Raw genomic sequence first — 24,266 nt, 5'->3', positions numbered from 1 at the left:
ACCCGCCTCGGAGGGGCAAGAGGGAGGCCGCGACCCAGAGAGCATCGACACGGCCCCGCGGCGATCATCGCCCCGAATCTGCAGCTCCGGGTCCGGCTTCCCGCTGGGCGGTCCCCGCCGCCACACAAACAAGGACCCGGATCCGCGGCGCGCGTCACCCGCACCCCGCCGTGCACCAGCCCAGCGCCCGCGCCGCCGGGGAGAGAGGCGGGCGGGCATCGCCGGCTCTCTTGCACAGGAAGCAGCGGCGGATCGGGCGGCTTGGAGGCCTCCGCGGCGGAGGGAACTCGGGGAGCCGCCGGGCAGAGGCCGGAAAAGAGGAACGTCGCTGCGATCCGAGGGCGGGTTCTCGGGTCTCCGCTGCGGCCGCCACCTCCCGGGCTCCGGCCGGCGGGGCAGCCTTAGACCCGAGCCCCCCGCCGAGACCCGGGCGGCGCCGCAGCAGGTACGGATGCGGCTCCCCCCCGCTAGAAGGAGCACTCACCTCCTCCGCAGGCCCGGCCGTCCGCCGCCGGCTGTCACTGCAGCCCACTGCCGGCCCCGGCTGGGTCCGGATGCTATTTAAGGGCGCCGCCGCCGCTTCCGAGAGCTGGCTGCGCTCCAGCCGCTCGCTGCAGCCTAGGAGCCGGGCTGAGGCCAGAGCGCGGGCCCCGCCCGCCCCGCCTCGGGCCCCGCCCCGCCCCGCCCCCGGCCCGCCCCTCCCCGCCTGGGCCCCACTCCCCCGCCGCGCGCCTACCCTGCGGTCCGGTCGAGCGCGTGCCCGGCGGCTGGTGGAAGCTTGGGGCACCGCCGGGGACGAACGCATCTTCAGGCGTCCTGACTGCCCTGGATTTCACAAGGAGTCCAAGGAAGGGCAAAGAGTAAATTGTGGTGGCTCAGCCCAGAAGTCTGCAGTGCCGGAGGGCGGGCCGGGAGACGCCCTTTCGCGTCTTCCACCTTCAACCACAGGCCCTCTGACTCCTTGGGGGCGGAGGCTTTTGCCGGGAGGCTCCCTGGAGGTCCTGAGGGCTTTCCTTTCCTATTGGCTTTGGCAGAGAACTTGCATGATCCTTTTAACCTGGTTTCACCTCCCCATCCACCACCCCCTCCCCCGCCCCCATGCGGTTTCGCCACAGTCCCTGGCCGGGAAAGGCCCTGTTCTGGACTTCTGCAGAGCGCTGGACATAAGACCAACAGGACAGATGAGCCTCAGGATAGTTGGATCAGAGCACAGGCTCGACACCACTCAAGGACAGTGCCCCCCTGCCAAGTTCTGAGGGCCCGTTCGCGGCTCAGCCCTGGCCATGCGGTTTTGAGGGCTTCTGTCTCTGTGCATGCGATGTCCACTGGGGCCTTCCAGAGCCCAGCGCAGTTTTTTTCAGGCTCCTGGTCCAAATGGTATTTTTCCTCTTACCTCCTGAGGCCTGCCAGTAGCCTTAACCTCTAATACCAGGGTTCTAGTTACAGTGGCACTTGTGCCCGATGGTGGATAGAGGACTCTTGTCTAGTACTGCTTTGAATTGGAGGCATGAGAATTAGAATAAATGCCTCTAATAATGACAGATAACCTCTACTGAAATATTTCACACCCATTATCTTATTGAATCTTCATCATAACCTTCTGAAGTGGATGCAGTCTCTATTCCCTTTTCACAGATGAGGCCCAGAGAGGTTGAATGCTAGGGAAGGCAAAATTATGTGGGAATTTAGGCGGTCTGCTTCCAGAGTGCATCCATGATAGTCAGGGGAAGTGTACGGGTTCTTCTGCTCAGGTGAACTTGTGCTGGCTGAGGCCTCAAGCACTCAGATCAAGACCATGATGATGCCCTAAGGACTTCTCCTGGGCCCCTCTCACTGGCTCAGAGCATCTGCTGTGGCAGCAGCACTCATCTCCTGCACGTGGTACAGCGATGGTGAGGCAGCCCACACTCCAGAGGCCTCTGCAACAGCTCGCTTCTCCTAGGCTCTCTTCTCCAGTTAGATCTGCTAGCTCTGGACTCTCCATTTAAAACTAACAATGGGCTCCACTTTCGTTTTTACTCATTTCCACTTGGCTAATCCTGGATTTAGACCTCTGTCCAGGTCTCCTTCTCACCTGTGGTTCCATCATTTCAGTCCCTCTTTCCCACCCACCCCCTCCGACTGCTCCAGCCAGTCCTCCAGGCCCTGTGCCTCTTCAGATGCTTCCCAAGGTCTGTGGTATACTAGTTTGCCAGGGCAGCCACAACAGGGTGCCACAAACTGGGTGACTTAAACAACAGAAATGTATTATCTTACAGTTCTGGAGAACCATACAAAAAAGATCTTAATGACCTGGATAACCACGATGGTGAGATTACTTACCTAGAGCCAGTCATCCTGGAATGCGAAGTCAAGTGAGCCTTAGGAACTATCACTATGAACAAAGCTAGTGGAGGTGATGAAATTCCAGCTGAGCTATTTCAGATCCTAAAAGATGATGCTGTTAAAGTACCACACTCAATATGCCAGCAAATATGGAAACCTCTGCAGTGGCCACAGGACTGGAAAAGGTCAGTTTTCATTCCAGTCCCAAAGAAAGGCAATGCCAAAGAATGCTCAAACTACCACACAATTGCACTCATCTCACATCAAGCAAGGTAATGCTCAAAATCCTTCAAGCTAGGCTTCAACAGTAAGTGAACTGAGAACTTACAGATGTGCAAGCTGGATTTAGGAAAGGCAGAGGAACCAGAGATCAAATTGCCAACATCCATTGGATCATCAAAAAAGCAAGAGAGTTCCAGAAAAACATCTACTTCTGCATCATTGACTACTCTAAAGTCTTTGTGTAGATCACAACAAACTGTGGACAATTCTTAAAGAAATGGGAATACCAGACCATCTCACCTGCCTCCTGAGAAACCTGTATGCAGGTCAAGAAGCAACAGTTAGAACTGGACATGGAACAACAGATTGGTTCTAAATTGGGAAAGGAGTACGTCAAGGCTGTATATTGTCACCCTGCTTATTTAACTTCTATGCATAGTACATCATACAGAATGTCAAGCTGGAAGAATCACAAGCTGGAATGAAGATTGCTGGGAGAAATATCAATAACCTCAGATATGCAGATGACACCACCCTTATGGCAGAAAGTGAAGAGAAACTAAAGAGCCTTTTGATGAAGATGAAAGAGGAGAGTCAAAAAGCTGGCTTAAAACTCAACATTCAAAAAGTGAAGATCCTGGCATCCAGTCTCATCACTTCATGGCAAATAGATGGGGAAACCATGGAAACAATGACAGACTTTATTTTCTTGGGCTCCAAAATCACCGCAGATGGTGACTGCAGCCATGAAATTAGAAGATGCTTGCTCCTCAGAAGAAAAGTTATGACCAACCTAGACAGCATATTAAAAAGCAGAGACATTACTTTGCCAACAAAGGTCCATTTAGTCAAAGCTATAGTTTTTCAGGTAGTCATGTATGGGTGTGAGAGTTGGACTATAAACAAAGCTGAGTGCCAAAGATTTGATGCTTTTGAACTGTGGTGTTGGAGAAGACTCTTGAGAGTCCCTTAGACTGCAAGGAGATCCAAACCAGTCCATCCTACAGGAAAACAGTCCTGAATATTCACTGGAAGGACTGAGGCTGAAGTTGAAACTCCAATATTTTGGCCGCCTGATGCGAAGAACTGGCTGATTGGAAAAGACTCTGATGCTGGGAAGGATTGAAGGCAGGAGGAGAAGGGTACGACAGAGGATGAGATGGTTGGATAGCATCACCGACTTGATGGACATGAGTTTGAGTAAACTCCGGGAGTTGGTAATGGACAAGGGAAGCCTGGTGTGCTACAGTCTGTGGGGTCACAAAGAGTCGGACACGACTGAGCAACTGAACAACAACAGTTCTGGAGGCTAGATGTTCAAGATCAAGGTGTTAGCTGAGTTGGTTCTGCAGGCTGTGTAGAGGGAATCTGTTCCAGCCCTCTCATTTTGCCTTGGGAATAGCTGTCTTCTCCCTGTGTCTCCTTGTATGACTTTCCCTCCGTTAAATGCCTGTGTTCAGATTTCTCCTAATAAGGATATCAATCAAACTGGATTACAGGCTTTCCTGATTGCTCAGCAGTGAAGAATTCACCTGTAGAGCAGGAAACAGGGGTTTGATCTCTGGCTCAGGACGGTCCCTGGAGGAGGAAATGGCAATCCACTCCAGTATTCTTGCCTGGAGAATCCCATGGACAGAGGAGCCTGGCAGGCTACAGGCCAAAGGGTCGCAAAAAGTCGGACACAACTGAGCAACTAAGCATGCACTCACACACTGTATTTTGTTCAACTTAAGTCACAATCAGTTGTAAGATGCGCCATTACTTTATATATCCCTGAAAAAGAAAATGCTGCCCATTATACCTGCAAGACATTCTCAGTTGGAAGATACATCCTATATTGATTAGCTTTCATAGCACATCACCTTAAAGTGGCTTAAACAACAATCGTTCGTTAGCTTATGATTCTGTGGCTTGGCATTTGGGCTGGGTTTAGCTGGGCAGTTCCTCTGTTGGTTTCTCTTGGGCTCTCTCCTACAGCTGGTCACCTGGTGGATAAACTGGGGCTGGCTGGTCTGAGGATGGCCTTGCTCACAGGTTTGATGATCATCGGGCTATTTGCTGGGGTGCCTTAGTTCTCTTCCACATGGCCACTTCAGTAAGCTAGTTCAAGCATGTTCAATTGGTGGTCTCAAGGCTCTAAGCTCTCTAAACTCAACAAAGGGGAAAATTGGTTTTCAAACCCGTTTACATCATGTTTGCTGCTGTTCCATTGGCCAAAGCATAACCATGTCAAAAATCCATGTGAGAAAAAACTACCCAAGGACATGGATACAGGGAGGGGAACCATGATGGTCATTTCACAATAACACATATCAAATAATTACGTTGTAATCTGAAACTAATGTTTTATGTCAATTATATCTCAATTTAAGAACATAAAGGAGAAAAGAAATGTTCAGTAAGGCGAACATAGTTTAGGGATATTTATTTTGTTTGTAGCTTTCATTTGTAAAGATGAAAGAGATTAGAGCACGTACAAACCTATAAGCTTCAAGTCAGAAGCCAAAAAAATGGAAGAGATTGAAAATAAAATAGGGAACAGGGTTTACTGGTAGAGTTAGATCTCGATGTTGGAAGAGAGATGGGAGGCAAATGTTTTTGAAAACAGTTAGAACTTCTAGCAGAGGAAAACAATTTTTTTCTTGGTCCGGAGAGAAAGAGGTATAAGAGCAAACAGATAAAGTTGGAAAATACTACAATTGAAAGAGAAAGGAATTCCACTCTTCACTCTAATGACTAAAGCAAGTCAAATAGTCTCCATTCTAAACAGTAGATACTCATAAAGCCTTCCCCCTCATCACCCATTTCCTTTGGAGATTATGAATCCTGCAGTCCTTTTGTTTTCACAGAAGAAATAATGCTTTTACAGTAGACATAATGTTTCTGTGGGGTTTTGCCAAGGAAACAGTTCCTTGATCAACCTGAAAACATGGAGGGCTGTCCAGTTCAATGGGCAACAGTGGCATACACTGCTTTCCCTAAGGAATTTCTGCTCTGGTGCATTCCTGGCAGGTCCACCATTTGAGCCTTCCAGCCACACATACACTTTACTTAAAGTCCAGAGGGTTTAAAGAACTGAAGCTCCCAATTCACAACCACGACTGCTCTGACAAACCACAAATTCCTGGAATGTCACTGTAACTGTCACTGTCAGCGTAGGGTGACAAAATGAAATGTATCCCCAAGAGAGCTCCTTTCAAAGTATTTAAATATGAACCACAGCCCTGTCTTCCCAACACCGTGCTCTCTCTTCTCTCGGTGATCACTCAGCCAACCTAATAGAGGAATACTTCAAACAATACGTTTGAAAGTGTGTTTTCTGCTTATTAGAAGAAAACTGTAATTCCTGAAAAAAGAAAATTCTATATCTAATTTTTGAATAAGCACTTAGAGAGACGGATAGGTATATAGATGATGAGACACTATGCTAAGTTGTGTCTGACTCTCTGCAACCCCACGGACTGTAGCCCACCAGGCTCCTCTGTCCATGGGATTTTCCAGGCAAGAATACTGAGTCGGTAAGATAATTCTAATGTGGTCCACTCTACCTTTAAAGTTCTAGGACTTAGTTACTCTAAAGGTACATTGGAGTATGCATATAAAAGGCCTTCGGTTTTAGGAAAAGGTATTTAAACTACTTATTGATTTATTCAACAGATATTTATTGAATGTTTTCTGTGTGTCAGGCATTGCTCAAGGTAGATTTCAGGGAAATAGCAGTGAATAAGAAAAGTCTTGTTCACCATATGATAGCTTATATTCTAACAGGGAGGGGGCCAACAATAAAGAAACACCTATAGCAATGTAAGGTGGCAATATGGACTATTAAAATTAAAACAGTAGAAAACTAAAAATTGGGGACTGAGAATGAAAGGAGGAGCGAGGTGCTCTCTACAAAGGCTGGGAGGTAAGGCCTCTAGAGGAAGTCAAAGAGAGTTAGAGCGGAGAGCCAGATGCACAGAGTCAGACATGACTGAAGTGCCTTAGCACACAGCACGAGCACATCACAGGAGAAGCTGAAATTTGGGGTCTGGGGGAGGGAGGCCATGGAGATGGAGAGCCTTAGTCTAATTGCAGAGATGAGCACAGAAGGTTCCTGTTCTGTTGTGGAAAGGAACAGCCAAATTCCTGTTAAAGATTTCTGCTCGGCATGTCCCTCTTCCCTTAAGCTAATTTTCTCTGCAATTCTGTAGCAGTGCAAACTCAATGAATAACCCATGATTTAGTTCCATGGGGCTTCCCTGGTGGCTCAGAAGGTATAAAGAATCAGCCGGCAGTGCAGGAGATCTGAGTTCAATCCTTGGGTCAGAAAGATCCCCTGGAGAAGGGAATGGCTACCTACTCCAGTATTCTTGCCTGGAGAATCCCATGGACAGAGGAGCCTGGTGGGCTACAGTCCATGGGGCCGCAGAGAGTCAGACATGACTCTGACTGAGCGACTAACACTTTCACTTAAGTTCCACGAGTGTTTGATTTCTCCTTCATCTTATCTGTGATCCAGCAGGGGAAGGATATTTGTATGTTTTGTATGTTCTAAGTGGGAAGGGAGGGTTCTGCTTTGCTTGCTTCTGAGCAGGGGAGCATGGATGGTGAGGTGAGCCCAACACCACTGGGGTGGAGAGTGATGCTGTAGGGCTATTGTACCACCACTGGGAGAAGGCTGGGGAAAAAGGGGAAACAGGGGGGCAAAGCCTTGGCCTGCCTGTCTCTGGATCCCACATCTGTGGAGAGCTTTATAAACAGAGTCAATTTCTGTCTGGACTAGCCTAACTGAAGGCAGGTACACATTTAGATGACTGCCCCAACTGTTTCCATCCACCGGTTTGTCTGATAGATTGAAGCACGTTTGTTAAATACATATTAAATTGTTCTGATGTGTGTGCTCAGTCTTGTCCAACTCTTCATGACCCCACGGACTGTAGCCCTTCAGGCTCCTCTGTCCATGGTATTTCAGCCCCCACCACCACTTACCCCCCAACCCCTGCCCCCGCAAGAATACTGGAATAGGTTGCCATTTTCTCCTTCAGGGGATATTCCTGATCCAGGGATCGAATTCTTGTCTCCTGGGTCTCTTGCACTGGCAGGCAGTTTCCTTACTAGTGAGCCACCTAGGAAGCCCTTTAAAATGTTCTTACAGTCAAGTTTATTGGGCAATCATTTCCTTGTCTTTGTCAGAAGGATAGCAATGGTTCACAGAGCTTCTGGGAGCAGGGGCAGCAACACATGGACCAAGTAGGAACAGTAGTACCAGTGAGACACCAAGGTGGCTTGTACCAAAGTGGTAGCAGTGATGGAGAAAGTGGAGTTTCTGGAATATGTTTTGCAGTAGAATCAATAAAAACTTCTTTCTTGATTGGTAGAGTTGGGCTGTTATTAATGGGGGAAATAAGAATACTTAAACTGATGAGGTTTTTGCTATAAACAACTGGGGGGTCATGGTTCCACTTATTGAGACTAGAAGGACTTTGGCAGAAATGACTTTGACAGAAAAAATAAATTAAAAAAAAATTATCCTTTGGGGACTTCTCTGGTGGTCCAGTGGTTAGGGCTCCACACTTCCAGTACAGGGGCAAGAGTTCAATCCCTGGTCTGGGAACAAAGAGCCTCCTATGCTGAGCAGTGCAGCCAAAAGTTAAAAAGAAGAAGAAAAATTCCACTTTGGAGATGTTAAGTTAAATTTCCCTTTTATGGCAGTCAGACATACACTAGGGGAGTTCAGGACAGGAGACTCAAAGCTGAAAAATAAAGTTTGCAAATATCCAATTTCCTTCTCAGGTGTTAGGTTAAGGTAAGGACAGGGAGGAAATCCTTCTTGGCTTCAGAGAAATGAGTAACTAGTGTCTATTTGTTAATTTATATTTTCATTTGTTCCTGGAATATCTTAGTCCTTTTCAATGTTAGTGTGTTGAATTCTGTGATTACAATGGTAATTAGATGAGCAAAAATAGGTACAGTCACTGCCTTCACTGAACGTGACACCAAGAACAGAACTGTGCAACATAATCTGAGTTTCTTACATAAGCTTAAATTTTCTAGTAGCCACATTAAAAATGTAAAAAGAAATAGAAGAAATTAATTTTAATAATATATGTTATTTAATCCAATATGTCCCCAAGGAAATGGCAACCCACTCCAGTATTCTTGCTTGGAAAATCCCATGGACAGACTGTAGCCTGGCGGGCTACAGTCCATGGGGCTGCAAAAAGTTGGACATGACCAAGTGGCTGAGCATGCATTGTCATTTCAGCACGTAATCAATATCAGAATTATTAATGAGATATTTTACTGCTTTTATTAGGTGTTCAAAATCCATTGTGTATTTCACCCATTCAGCTCATCTCAGTTCCGACTAATCACGTTTCAAGCACTCAGTAGTCACGTGTGGCTGGTGGACAGCTCAGATCTAGAGGGTGTTGTACACATTTGCCCATTGATATGCAAACCCTATCCTTCTGCCTACTGATCATTTCAGGATATTGGGACCATCTGGAGCTCCAGGATGCTGTAAAATCGCGCAAAAAAAAAAAAAAAAAAAGTGGAACCTCTAAGGATCATGGCCCCTGAGCAAAGCCATCAGTTCCTGCTGCACAAAGTAAGGAATTCGCCTGCAATGCAGGAGACTTGCTGGAGGCACAGATTCGATCCTTGGGTCGGGAAGGTCCCCTAGAGGAGGAAATGGCAGCTCACTCCAGTATTAGTGCCTGGAAAATCCCAGGGACAGAGGAGCCTGGTGGGCCACAATCCACAGTCCACAGTCCTCGTGTCACAAGAGTTGGACACGACTGAGCAACTAAACAACAAAGGGCCAGCAGTGGCAGCCTGATAACACTGGTACTACCATTCCACATACTGGTATCCAGCTGTCCCCAGCCACACCTAGATTAATTAGTAACCCACTGGAGGATAATTGCTGTGTGCTTTTGAAATGGCAGCACGTGAAGTAAATCAGAAAAAGAAAAACAAGTATCGTGTATTAACGCATATATATGGAATCTAGAAAAATGGTACTGATGAACCTACTTGCAGGTCAGGAATGGAGACACAGACATAGGGAACAAACCTGTGGACACAGTGGGGGAAGGAGGAGGTGGGACGAATTGAGAGAGTAGTATTGAAACATACACATTATCATATGTAAAATAGATAGCTAATGGGAAGTTGTTGTATAACACAGGGAGGTAAACGCGGTACTCTGTGACAACCTAGAGGGTGGATGGGCTGGCAGGGAAGGTTCAAGAGGGAGGGGACGTATGCATACGTATCGCTGATTCACATTGTTGTGTAGCAGAAGCCAACACAACATTATAAAGCAATTATCCTCCAATTAAAAATAAATTTTTTTAATGTAAAAAAAAATAAAATGGCAACATTGACATTATGGTAAATATCTTTATTGGCAAGGTAAAACAAAAAGTCAGTTTTCAGTAAACCAAGCTATCTCAACCCCAGAGTCTCCGTGGACCATCTCCCTTGTCATGTGTCCCTGACACGCGGTGATGACTCCATTAGGTGGTATTTCTCCTCTGAACCCCAGTATGTGGTCATGCAAGGTTCAGTGTGTTCAGCAGGTGAACGTGGGAACGGTAAGCTTGTTCTGTGACTCAGGCAATGAAAGCACGTGGGATTACGTTTTCGAAATCGGTTCTTTCTTCAAATGACAGATACAGGCAAAGACGGATCCCTTCTCTGACATCTTCCTCTCAGGAGGTATCAACACAGGTATTTCTTTAATAAGCATGCCTCATAGCTGGTTGCCTCTTCCCTATCACATGCAGTTCAAAGGTCAATAGAAACAACTCTCTTGGACCACAGCTTCTGAAACCCAAGAGAGCTGCTGAAGCTCAGAGAGACAGGCTTCATGGGGAGGACTGCTGCTTAGGAAAAGCACTTCTCCTGACTGAAGGATGCCCGTGCAGACATGCCTGAGGCAGTGGCCATTTCCCTGCTTAAGTTTTCCCCTGAACATTCCATATCTCAGGACAGATTCAGCCCATTGTGGGCAAGCACGTTGAAAATTACCCAGGCATTTTTTTGTTTTTTTGGTCTTTTTGGTTCATCTGCTGTTTCAGTAGAACCTGAACACTAGCTCCGCACCTTCCCCACCACCACCACCCTCCCACCAGCTTCCTAAACCTGAAGATGTGGCTTGAAGGGGCATCAGCAACAAAGGACTGAGAAAGGCTGTGATAAGCCCAGTCCTTCGAGAAGTGGCCGCCAGGGACTGATCAAGGAGCCGGAGAAAGCGGGCCGGCCATCAGTCTTGAGTAAAAGAGAAGAAGGAAGATGGGATGAATACTTCCAATGAAGGAACGATGGGCAAGGTCAAAGGGAGCCTGAGACAGAGCCACCAGCCAGCCAGAGGGGTTCCACGTCTCCCAGAAAGGGCCTGTTCCTAGGGCCTCCGCCACCCTCAGTCATCGGCGGGGAGCTGCCTGCAGGGCGGTTGGCCTCAGCCAAGGCAGAGAGAGATTTCAGAGCAGCAGCTGGTACCCCAGACCAGCGATGCCTCCGGTCACTGGAGGTCTGGGAGGTGCACCCTCATGACTGCTTCCAGGGCCCCGGGCCAGTTTCTCTCATGAACAAGCTGTGTGGACCCTGCTTGGTCCATACATGGAGCAAGCGCCTCATGACACGGGGGGCTGTCCCTGGAACTGGCGCTGAGGTCCCAGGTCAAGTTCCCGACCATCACTTATTAGCTATGTGATCTTAGAGGGCTCACTGGGCCTCCCTGAGCCTGGGCTTCTTGATTTTAAACCAATACCTGTCTCACAGGGTTGTGGTAAATGAAATGAGCGCATGTGGGAAGACAGTGCTTTGTATGTTGATACAAATGCTGAATGTCCATGTTATAACAAAATCAACAATGTGCAATCATTAAAGACTGATGACAGGAAGTCTGGAATTTTGCTCTAAGGAAAGTCTGTGGCAATGAGAGAGACTTGCCCATCTTTGTGGTTACGTTTGTGGAGCACAGCTCGTTAGCGCAGTATCCAGGCTCCACAGAGTCTCCGTCACTTAATGTATGCCAGTCTCTAGACTATGTTCTAGGCAGATATTTATGAAAATTTTAAAATGCACAAAGATTGGCGAAGATGATGAGTGTTCTCAGAAAGGCCTAATATTTTACAGAAGGTGGCTCTTCTGCAGCTCCTGAGTAATTCACGGTGGAGGCTAATTCACCGTGAGTCACTGGTAGCTGCCTACTGCTTCCTTGCTTTCTTTCCTCTCTGCCATCTAAGATGAGGAAGACGCTGGGGACACAAAAAGCTGTTTGAGTGAAAGGTCATCTGGCATTTTTATCCTAGGGCAACATAGATATCTGGTCCCCAGGGTAAGAGCGCAGGCATAAGCGGTGGCTCAGAGGCCTCCTCTGGAGACTCAGATTCAAGGGCAGACTTGTTCACTGCATGAAGGATTCTAGAAGATGGAGAGAGTGAAACTGGAAGAAAAAGCTGAAAATATTCTGTGGGTTTATCTCCAAATAGTTGAAGGATTCAGAACTGCATAGATTTTATTCTGAGAAAAAAGGCAGGGAAGTAGATAATCTGCTATTGGAATCCAGGCTTCTAATGTTAGCTCTGTAAATGAAATTCGACATTGGACTGGTAGCATTCGGGTAGCCAAAGGTGGAGACTGAACTGCACCAAGTGATTCACATCATTAACAATTTATTCAACTATGAGGAAATAGGTGACCCCACCCGAGGACTCTTCTAGACAGAAGACTCCCCAGTCAGGCCACTTGCTTCTCTGCTAATCTCCATGAAGGGTTTTGCCACCACCCAAAGATCAAAGGCAGTGATTTCTCCTTCAAACATAGCCCTGAAGTTATGGCTTTCCCAACGTCTCTCTCCCAGCCACGCCACCTCTTCTAGTCCGTAGCAACCAACAGCCATGACCAGCTCAAAGGGCACAGAAATAAACCAGACACCAACGGAGGGGATCTGACTAAACCAGGGTTTCTGCCAGTGTGGCCCAGGGACCACCAGCATCACAGTGACCTGCACAGCTCACCAAGGAGGAGATTTCATCACCCCGCCCAGACGTACTTATTCAGAACATCTGGGAGTGGAATGCAGAATCTGCATTCTTTCCCCACCAACACACACTAGTTTTCCCCAAGCCATTCTTTTGCATACTAGAGTGTGAGATCCCATTAGATGATCACTAAGCTCTCAGATCAAAAATCCTACGGCTTCATGATCCTGACTTGAGAGAATTAATCTTATTTTTCAGTTATTTAAAATCTTAAAGTTTTAAGTTCTTTTCCCCCAAGTTATACTCTCTGGACTTTCTCTTTTAAGAGTCAGGGATCTATTTTTTAAGTCTCAACAAAACATTCATAAAGTTACATATATATAGTATAGTATAGGCAAGACCCTGTGTTTTGCATGGGGGATGGAAACACTGGACAAAAATATATGAGGCACTCTGCGCTGAAGGTGTATGCAGGCTACTAGAGGAGCTAAGACTATGTGCAACCAGCTTTGCTGCAAGGTGGAGGGTCACCAGATCATAGGAGAAATAACACAAGAGGCCCTTTTCTGAGTGGCCAGTACTTGGCCTTGCCAGGAGTGAAATGTGCTGAATATTAATTGTGATGATAAATATAAGTGGTAGAAACAAAGTTCTCCAAGGTTTGAGAGGACAAAGATATCACAACCAACTAGGGCAATGAGGGGAACTTCATAGACCACATAGTAGCTGAGTGAACTCATCAAGAAGTAAGATTGCAATGGGAAGATGACATTCCCATGGAAGTAATGGTGTGAGGAAGGCCCGGGGCAGGGAACTGTGAGATGCAGTCATAGAATGGAGAGTTCAGTCTGGAGTGAGTGGAGATGGGTTTCACTGGACTTCATTGGAAAGATAGATAGTCCCCTCACGTCAAACCATTCTGAAACCTAAAGGCTTAAAACAACCACCACCATTTATTTTGCTCATGAATCTATAGCTTTTCTTTGTTCTACTCAATATCAGCTTAACCAGGACTGGGGGGTCCACTTTCATGAGGACTCGCTCATGCGACTGGAGGGTTGGAGGTGGCTGTCTCTTCTTCATGTGGCCTTCTCTATAGCTTGGGCTTCCTCACAGCTATTGTGTTGCAAGAGTAGATGTCCCCACAGAGCCAGATGCAAGACATATGACCTTTTATGACATAGTTTGAGGAGTCATAGTATCACTTCTGCTGTGAGCACAAGAGCAAAATAAAAGAGAGGAAACAGAGCATTCACCTCGCCATGAGAGGAGCGTCAGCGATTTTTATGAGAAGGGAATATTGGAAGGGCGATGTTATAGCCAATTTTAGAAAATACATGTGAGAAAAATCTCTAATGATGCATTAAATAGTAATAAAAAGCACTTTTAAAAAACACAGATGATTTTATTATACATATCATGCTGCTGCTGCTGCTAAGTCACTTCAGTTGTGTCCGACTCTGTGCAACCCCATAGACGGCAGCCCACCAGGCTCTGATGTCCCTGGCAAAGCTATTACTGTTCTTGTTTTGCCAATGAGGAAGCAAAACTGAAAGAGCAGAAAGGTGGATTTGCCATGATTTAACAAAGTTTTAATTTCAGAGCCCCTCACTAGCACTGACATCGTCTCCCAAGGCCCTTAAGGGGCCCAGAACTGTGTTCACAGGGTTTTGTAAATTTTCAGAGAGAAGACAGCTTAACTGCAATTGGTTAAATCTACTCTACTTTTCCACTTTGACCTCCTCTCCATCATATTTCTACTTGTCAGGTGTCATTGGGATGATTATGAGCATTTTGGAGATTCTGTTAAGGGGAAAGTAAATTACGAATACACTTAGTTTTCGTGGAGTGGGATTTATAGATGTGGCTTTCAGTAACTTCAACATATAGTTATTACTGGGCTTCCCAAAGCAGATATGACTTCCAGGGATACTCCTAAGTCCAGGGCCAGAGGTCATACTGTGATATGACTGTGTCCTATGTTATCTAGAATTAGAATGAAAACACATGTGTGGTGGAGGAGAAGAAAAGTTCAAAACATACATAACTAGAAGCTAGTCTGTGGAGAATTCTTCCAATCAGAAAATAATTGTTGTACTTGCCCAAAGGTAGAACAGAATGCAAGGAAAGCGGAAAAACTCTATGATGCAAGTATTAAGAGAGAAACTCTCTGAGAGGAAGACTGGAACTCAGAGCTGCTGACAACCAAGGAAGTTAATGATGCTTCCCACTCTGGGGGCTTCCCAAGTGGCTCAGTGGTAAAGAATCTGCCTGCCAGTGTAGGAGATGCAGGTTCAATCCCTGGGTCAGGAGGATCCCCTAGAGTAGTAAAAGGCAATCCAGTCCAGTATTCTTGCCGGGAAAAGTCCATAGACAGAGGAAAATTCCATGAGTTGGCAGGCTAAAGTCAATGAGGTCACAAAGAGTTGGACACAACTGAGCAACTGAGCACATATACACACCATGGGTTCGAAAGAACTTGAAGAAAAATGAGGCTACCTGGTTGTTACCATGAAAGATGAACTCATAGAGAATAGGAACAGGGTCACAGTGATTATCGACTCATCAACAAAAAGCACCAGTAAAGTACCATTTCTCATGTTACAAGGATCCTGGAGGGTAGAGGATGGCCTTTAGTTACACATGCTGGGTTAGACATGGCTTCTGACCTGTATGATGTAGGGTAGCGCAAAATGAGGCTAACTCAGGCTAGCTTATTGGGTAAAACCAACAACAGAAGGGAAATAAAACATTACTTATATGATTCAGCTACTGTATCTTCATTATTCATTGGCACACACTTTTGTTACTTGAATGGGATGTAGGTAGCATGTTTGGGAAGAAGAAAAATGGGAAATCATCGTGGAAGTCTTATGCTTAACCATGACAGGAATTGGAGAAATCCAACCACAGAGGCTCTGTGGAGGAAATAGGATTCTAAGAATCACTGACAAAATGGGCTGGGCAGGGAGGTTATTCCCAACGAAGATCATGGCATCCGGTCCCAACACTTCATGGGAAATAGATGGGGAAACAGTAGAAACAGTGTTAGACTTTATTTTTTTGGGCTCCAAAATCACTGCAGATGGTGATTGCAGCCATGAAATTAAAAGACGCTTACTCTTTGGAAGAAAAGTTATGACCAACCTAGATAGTATATTGAAAAGCAGAGACATTACTTTGCCGACTAAGGTCCGTCTAGTCAAGGCTATTGTTTTTCCAGTGGTCATGTATGGATGTGAGAGTTGGACTGTGAAGAAGGCTGAGCACCGAAGAATTGATGCTTTTGAACTGTGGTGTTGGAGAAGACTCTTGAGAGTCCCTTGGACTGCAAGGAGATCCAACCAGTCCATTCTGAAGGAGATCAGCCCTGGGATTTCTTTGGAAGGAATGATGCTAAAGCTGAAGCTCCAGTACTTTGGCCACCTCATGCGAAGAGCTGACTCATTGCAAAAGACTGATGCTGGGAGGGATTGGGGGCAGGAGGAGAAGGGGACGACCACAATGAGATGGCTGTATGGCATCACTGACTCGATGGAATCATGGACTCGATGGAATCACTGACTCGCTGGACGTGAGTCTGAGTGAACTCCGGGAGTTGGTGATGGACAGGGAGGCCTGGCATGCTGCAATTCATGGTGTCGCAAAGAGTCGGACACGACTGAGCGACTGAACTGAACTGAAGTGATGCTCCAAACAACAGTTGGGTACAGCTCTTGATACAGTTACGGTATAAAAGTAACTTGATGCTTGAGAGGAGTGATCTGAATAACAATTGTTATCATTTTTTAGATACCTGTGTCAAAGCAGAAGAAGACAAATCAGCTAAAGTAACATTCATTCCTGATGATGCCTTTGAATGAGAAACGATCTTTAGATGTGTTTGTTAACAGTCATAGGATCCAGGGCATCATCAGAAATGGTGAGGCTGGGCTCCAGTGGATGAGGTTATGAGTATGGTAGCCAGAGCCAGATCTAAAGAAGAAGATGAGAGTTAATAGAGGTCAGACTAGGACGGTGGCGGTGGCGATGGGACAAGGCAGCATGTCCGTGAAGAGATGAGCCGTGGCAAGGGCTGGAGATGAATGGAAGCTCACTTGAGGCTTACTGGTGGTATTGGCCTCTCCAAGAACAAAAAGTAACCTCCTCTGTTTGCCCTGCTACTACCCCGAGCCACAGCCTAGTTCTCTCTGTATATTTATGTCTAAAATCAATGGGCAGGTGCTATTCCCACCTGGCTCCTCCCAGCCTGGGTTCCATGCTTCCACTGCACCAACTGCAGAATTCTTTTCCTAATCTCCTCAATCTTTTCTCCCCACAGGAGCCCTGGGCACAGTGGACCCTTCTTTCCTTTCGGAAAATCCCTTCCCTGAAGCATGACTTCCATGACCTACGTTTGAGTCTCTGCTCCTTCCTTTCATCCTTCTTTTTTTTGTTTGTTTTAGGGATCAGTGACAGCTCCCCCCTTTTCTCGCTTTCAGCTCCTGTTTATTTTGGTGCCATTATCCTCAAGTCATGATGTCTCTGCAGGAGTCTTTTTAGTCTCTTGTTCGTTTTGTAGTGTTGGTTTAGTTAATGTTTCTGTTGTTGTTTAGTTGTTAAGTAGTGTCCAACTGTTTTGTGACCCCAAGGACTGTAGCCAGCAGGCTCCTCTGTTCACGGGATTTACCAGCAAGAATACTGGAGTGGGTTGCCATTTCCTCCTCCAGGGGATCTTTCTGACACAGGGACTGAGTGGTAGTCTCCTGCATTGCAGGCAGATTCTTAACTGCTGAGCCATCAGGGAAGCCCCCCCTTACATCTTTCAGTGACTCCTTTCCCATATCATGTCAATTGTGGGGACCCCCCAGGTGTCAATCCTAGACCTCTGGTCTGCTGTCTTTATACGGAACTCTTGTTCATTTTTACTTTTCAAATAAGTGCACTTATTACAATAATCTCCAAATCTACATTTCCAGAGTCAACCTTTTAACCAAAGCTTGTATTACACACTCCTTGATGTATTATCATCATTTTAAACTCAAAACATCCAAAATTTACCTTCTCCTCTATCTACCAATACTAACTCCCTCTGTCACTTCCTAATTCCTGGCCATGTTATCACACTCATATTCTCCTAAGTTTGTGCTTTGGGGTTTTTGTTTTCCTTTGTCCCTTACATCAGTCACCAAGTTCTGTAGGTTCATCTCTGCCATGTTTATAAATTCATACCTGTCTCAGCTTATCCCAAGAAGTCCAACTGTCTCATTACTTCCTTCCAGGGAACAGATCAGTAGCTGTTTTTCCCTTCATTATCTGCCTTAAACACCATTTGAGTAGCAGTGGGAGTAGTACCATAAACTACTAAACACTTACTGCTTTGTCAAGTACTTTAGTAGAAGGTTTAAATACATCACATTTAAGTCTTCCAACCCTATGAACTGATACTACTGCTTTTATGCAAGTAGCTTAATGTAGAAAGTTGAGAATATTTTACAGAAACGTCAAAGGTAGATTTGAAAGTTTAAAAAAAATGACCAATATGACGTCGGTTATGTAAAGAGAAAAGGTTATTCTTAAGCAATAGCATGCAGGATATGAGTTAGAAATAAAGCTAGAGCTCTTTGTCTATGGCAGAGAAAATTGCAGAATCTCCTCCTGGAAGGTAGATGGACTTACTTAAAGTCATCAGACCAATAACCATGTTTTCTCTCTCAGAGTCCTCAGGTAACAGAAAAGATGTTTCAGCTCCAAATACAGGGAATTTTATGTTAGAAAGGTGCCATCTAATTTAATGCCCATTAAAAAACTAAAAGAAAGTAAAGTCTTGAGGCAGTAAAATGACTTGTTCAATGTCACAGTCTAATTCTACTCCATGAAGCGGTATTAGCAATCCTATGGTTTTGTTGAAATTGAGGCTACTTGGATACAAAACATCATGAGTGCTTTGACAAAATGGGTGGTAGGAAGTAAGAACAGAGGAATTGGGGGGTCCTGGTTTCTGAATCAGGGGTAAAGAAATCATCTGTATTCAGGTGGGCGAGCCTTGGGACTGGGGGACGAGGCAGCCTTCATGTGCTCAGGAGCCAAGAGGATGAAGCACTGTTCCCTGACACCTGTTTGTGGCAGGAAATGACACTACGGGTCAGTCCAAACCCAGAGATGGGGCGGGCTGGCTGCCAAGGTCCCTGAAAACTGAACTGGGATTCTGAGTAAGGCTGGCCTCCCCGCAGCCTAGAAACCAGACAGGGCAACAGATCAGATGCAAGGAGGGAGTGCTTAGCTAGAGATGGGCGCAGGGAGAGAGGGCTTTGGACTAGGTGAGCACTCTGGATGCTTCTGGAAGCTGCCAGGTCTTACATAAGGTCCTTCTGGGAGTCAGTTGAGCCAAGAAGTTGTGGCCAGGCTGCAGGACCCAATCTGGACTAGTAGCTTACCCTCAAGCCCCCTAGGTATGTGAGGAGGCGTGGAGACACTCATGTTTTGCATCTGTGGCATCCAGGACTGACTCTGGGGCTGGTGGAAATGAAAAGATGTAACTGGGAGCAGATTAGAAAGCAAGGCTCCTGGAACCAGGGTAGATTATGTGGAAATGTGGTGGATCAGGAGAATACGAACAACAGGCCCAGCAGCCTGGGTCTCCTAAAGGTCCTACGTTGGTCCTCTGAAGACCTGGAGCCTCAGCTCAGCTTTATCACCCACTGGTTGTGTGCCCCTGGAAAATGATTTGTATCTCTAGGTTGCGGCTTCTTCCTTTTAAGGGAGGAACTAATACAGCTGATAAGCAGAGGCACCGATCTCATGAGTTTGTGCAGATGGTGGAGATTCTGGGGCATCAAGGGTCTGGGCACAGGAAGTGCTCCCAGAACTGGAAGTGGCTGCTGTCGCCCTTCTCAGTCACCTCTTGCCTGGGGCCCCAAAACCATTCTTCCAGATTTTCCCTCACTGGCCAGTGATCCATTCTCTCCTCATAGGATCAAGTCCAGGGTTGGACAAAGGCCATGAAGGAAGGACTGTCTGCCTAAATATTGTTACTCCTTATACCCATTCAGGCAACACCACTACCAGTGAACAGTCCTTGAATCCTTCTTCAGCTGCCAGATTCCACACTAGCTGCTTTGTATTCCCAATCCCTCCCCCAACAACTCTATAGCAGAGTTTCTCTAAGCAGCTGCAGTTTATAGATGAAGTCACTGAGGCCCACAGAAGTTACAAACCAGTGGTGGGATCAGAATTCCTCTCTGAAGGAGAGGGTAGGATGAATTGAGAGATACAGCAAAAACCACTACAATATTGTAAAGTAAAGAAAGTGAAAGTGAAGTCTCAGTGGTGTCCGACTCTTTGTGACCCCATGGACTGTAGCTACCAGGCTCCTCTGTCCATGGAATTCTCCAGGCAAGAATATTGGAGTGGGTTGCCATTTCCTTCTCCAGGAGATCTTCCCAACTCAGGCGTTGAGCCTGAATCTCCCGAATTGTAGGCAGACACTTTCCCGTCTGAACCACCAGGGAAGTCATTGTAAAGTAATTAGCCTCCAATTAAAATAAATAAAAAATTTAAAAAAGAATATACATTACCATATGAAACAGATAGCCAGTGGGAATTTGCTGTATGATGCAGGGAGCTCAAATCCAGGGCTCTGTGACAACCTATAGGGGTGGGATGGGGTGGGAGCTGGGAAGGAGGTTCAAGAGGGAGGGGACATATGTATACCTATGGCCGATTCATGTTGATGTATGGCAGAAACCAACACAATGTTGTGAATCAGTAATCCTCCAATTAAAAAGAAATAAATTAAATTAATTTTTAAAAACAGCAAAAAAAACAAAAAGAATTTAAACTCAGACAGCCTGTGCTTTAAAACCACCAAACCACTAGTCTTTCCTAGACAAGGTGGCTAAAACATGAACAAGTAGAAACAGAGAGTAGAAAAGGAATTTTCATTGGTAACAACTGATAACTAGAGATTTGGGGAAAGAAATATGAAAAGAATTGAACTGGAGAAGAAAAACATCAGGTTTTTTGGGGAAAATACAGAGAGCAAAATTTGTCTTGAGAATAAGATGAAAATGAAGCCATCAAAGCTGGTTTTATTCATGTATCACAGACTTATAAATTAAACATTCACTGAATAGCTAGAATTAAACATGATATCAGCATTTAGAGAATTCATAGCCTAAAAACCAGATGGTCATAACATCTCCAAAATCTAGTTTAACGATGAGAGATTTCTGACAGAAAGTGGGAAGTGCTGCCTAAAATAGATCCCTAGGCCAAAGGTTACAGAAGAATTGCAGAAGGTGGTGGAGGCAAGAGTGGGGAGGTTCTTGATATTATCATCAAGAAAGTCCAGTAAATTCTATTCATTCAAGTCAAGCTCCTTCCCCTAATCCCCGCCATATCAGATGAGAAAGAACAAACTTAGGGTCAATTATTTGGAAGCGGAGAGAGGACGGTCCAGTGGTTAAGACTTCACCTTCCAATGCAGCGGGTGTGGGTTTAATCTTTGGTCGGGAAGCTGAGATCCTCGACGCGCCACAGCCAACTGAACGGAAACATAAAACAGAAGCAATGTTGCAACAAACTCAATAAAGTCTTTAAAAATGGTCCACACACAAAGTTTTAAAAAGAAAAGAAAACTCCGCTTAGCAAGAAAACATTTTCTCTCCACAGTTAATTTTGTCTCTACACTTAATCAGAATAACCAAATCATTCTGATAATAATCAGAAATAATTGCCTGATCCAAAGTCACTAACATTTGTGTTTTTTTTTAGAAAAAAATATTTATTGGAATATAGTTGCTTTACAATGTTGTGTTAGTTTCTACTGTACAACAAAGTGAATCAGCGATATGTATACATATATCCCCTCTCTTTTGGATTTCCTTCCCATTTAGGTCATCCCCATTCAGGTCATCACAGAGCACTGAGTAGAGTTCACTGTGCTATACAGAAGGTTCTCATTAGCCATCTATTTTATACATTTTTTCAGGAGTTAAATCATTCTATTTTTTGGTTGCAAATGTGGTAGATTTACTTATTTTCCTCTGATGCAAAGCCGAAGATTCCACTACAGCACAGAGACCGATGTATGAAAAGGTCACGAAGAAGTGTGAGACCGGCAGCATGTGATGTACAAACTGGAGGACCACCGACACCACACTGATGCCGAGGAACACACCTAAAATAACACGTCAGAGCTAAAATGTGGCACCAATGTGACAGCTCCCAGGTACGCCTTCAAGCACCTTCCTTAGGATGGACTTAAACCATCTCTACACTTTGGTATGGGCAAGATTACAATTCTTTGGAAGAATAAAAAGTTTACACTTTTCAAAGCTCATAGAAGAATTTTAAGGCCAAGACACAGTGGGGTTCATTTCTCTTAACTCCCAGAGACGAAGCTGGTACATTGCTCAAAACCACATTAAGCTTCTTCATTCAAGTCCCACCCCAAACTTGAGACTTCCAACATTGAAGTTCCTCCCATCAATTCAAGTAGATCAGGTCAATTTGACTCCTGGGCAAAGCGTCTGAGTATGACCCAGTCCAATCAGCCTGGCAAAACTTATTTTAGCAGATAAAAAAAAACTTCTGTAAGTCACTTTGTATTTATCAGTGATGATAAAGTGTATTTATCACTTTGCATTTATCAGTCAAATGGGTACTGTTAACCACCAGTCATCCAAGCGATGTTCGGTGACATTTCAATCTTCCTCTAACCTTCTGGGGGACAGAATCTCCAAATTAAATGCCATGGTTCACGTAAGTGTGGAGCTGGAAGCCTGTAATTCAGGGCAAAATTTTTCTGCAACAGTTTGGACAAACCTGTGTTGAAATTTATCTAATGGTCAGTAAGCTGGCCCTCAAAGACTAACACAGCCAAGTTACAAATGATTCAGAAAAATCTGTATCAACATTATTGCCCAAACTAGAACAATCCCATTTATAGGAGACCTTCAAATTCTCACTCTTCTTTCCTGTGTTCAACATCAATATAGTATTAAGAATCAGTTTCAACCCTTCAGCCAACTTATTCTATAAAGAAGTTTCTGTCCCAAGAAATGTTTCACTTTAGAGTGTAAATAAGCCCATAGGCAGGCTTTGCAGGTGGCTCAGTGGTAAGGAATGTGCCTGCCAATGCAGGAGATGCAGGAGATGAGGGTTCAACCCCTGGGCCGGGAAGATCCCCTGGCGAAGGAAACGGCAACCCACTCCAGTATTCTTAACAAATAGTTTAAACATAATTTTATTCATTTATTTATCTAGGCTGTCTGGGTCCTCACTGCTATGTGGGTTTTTTCTCTAGTCATGGTGTGTGGGTTTCTCATTGTGGTCGCTTCTCTTATTGCAGAGTATGGGCTCTAAGGTGCTTGCATTTCAGTAGCTGCAGCACGTGGGCTCAATAGCTGTGGCTCCTGGGTTCTAGAGCACAGTTGCTCCTCAACATGTGGGATCTTCCCAGAGCAGGGATTGAAGCTGTGTCTCCTGCATTGGCAGGTGGATTCTTTAGCCCTGAGCCACTAGGGAAGCCCCACTCCAGAATTCTTTCTGGGAAAATCCCACAGACAAAGGAGCGTGGTGGGCTATAGTACACGAGATGGCAAAGAGTCAGATACGACTGAGCGTGCACACATACACAAGCCTATAGTTGCTGATCTTATGTTTGGTTTCTAGCTTTCCTGATGCTTTTCCTGAATCAGTGTAAACACGACCAGAAGTAGAAAAGTCCCCTCCATTACAAAACTTGTCTCTCAGATATATTCAACTATACCAAACCAATATCCTCTGATGAAGACATCCATCCTTGGCAGCTTTTCCTGGGTCACAGTAAATCAGTGTGTTATACATACTTCCAACCAGAGGGCCTGTTTCCATTCTGCAGGGGCATCCTGAATGTTAAACCATTCTTGCATTCTTGAAATAGTCCAATATAGTCATATTTCATTCACTAGATGTTACTGGATTTGTTTTGCTAATAGTTGATTTCATTTTTTTTATTATAATTTTATACAACATTATGTTGTATTCCCTGTAATTTTCCTTTCTTATAATGTTCTTGGCAGGTTTTGGTATCAATATAACACTGGCCTCAGAAAACAAGATGGAAAATGTTATTTAAAGGATCATTCTTAATTTCTATACATGGAGGGATCTTCAAATGCTCTTTTTTAGCATTTATTTCTAATGTAATTCCACTTCTGCCAGACAGGAAACTTTATGTAATTTCAGTCCTTTGATATGGGTTGAGATTTTTTATTAAAACACAACATCTGATAATTTTTATAAAGATTTCAAGTATACTTCAAAAAATTAAATTTGCAGTGTTAGAGGAAATATTCTTTGCATATCAGTTAGGTCAAATTTGTTAATTTCAAGTTCAAATCTATATTTTTCTTCTCCTTAATGAGAAGGTATGTTAAAATTTCACACTATGGCTGTAGATTTATCTATTCCTCCCAGCAGTTAGGTTAATTTTTGCCTCATACATTTTAAGGCTAAGTTACTAAATGCATGCAAAATTTTTAAGTATTAGTACTGTAGAACACAAATCTGGTACATGAAAACTGAAAGTCAGGTCTAGAAAGACTGTGTTCATCAGTTCAGTCACTCAATCATGTCTGACTCTTTGTGACTTCATGGCAGCACACTGAGCTTCCCTGTCCATCATCAACTCCCAGACCTTACTAAAACTCATGTCCATCGAGTCAGTGATGCCATCGAATCATCTCATCCTCTGTTGTCCCCTTCTCCTCCTGCCTT

General features: G+C 44.9%; 1 protein-coding gene and 1 pseudogene across 3 annotated transcripts in view; both read right to left on the bottom strand.

Annotated features, from left to right (window-relative positions):
- Positions 1-840, bottom strand: part of ACSL1 (acyl-CoA synthetase long chain family member 1) — a 65,802-nt gene extending 64,962 nt beyond the window's left edge. For 2 of the 3 annotated variants that reach the window (XM_068970805.1, XM_068970809.1), the window contains exon 1: positions 485-577. The gene's annotated coding sequence lies outside the window, so the exon portion shown is untranslated. Of the gene's footprint in view, positions 1-484; positions 578-736 lie in introns of those variants that run through there. The other variant, XM_068970806.1, reaches the window with a different exon arrangement.
- On the bottom strand, positions 155-23,354 carry LOC138078536 (uncharacterized; annotated as a pseudogene).
- Between the last annotated feature and the right edge of the window lie 912 nt (positions 23,355-24,266).

The sequence above is a fragment of the Capricornis sumatraensis genome, chromosome 4, assembly GCF_032405125.1.
Source record: "Capricornis sumatraensis isolate serow.1 chromosome 4, serow.2, whole genome shotgun sequence".
Taxonomy (NCBI): domain Eukaryota; kingdom Metazoa; phylum Chordata; class Mammalia; order Artiodactyla; family Bovidae; genus Capricornis; species Capricornis sumatraensis.
This window is presented reverse-complemented; position numbering and strand designations above follow the sequence as displayed.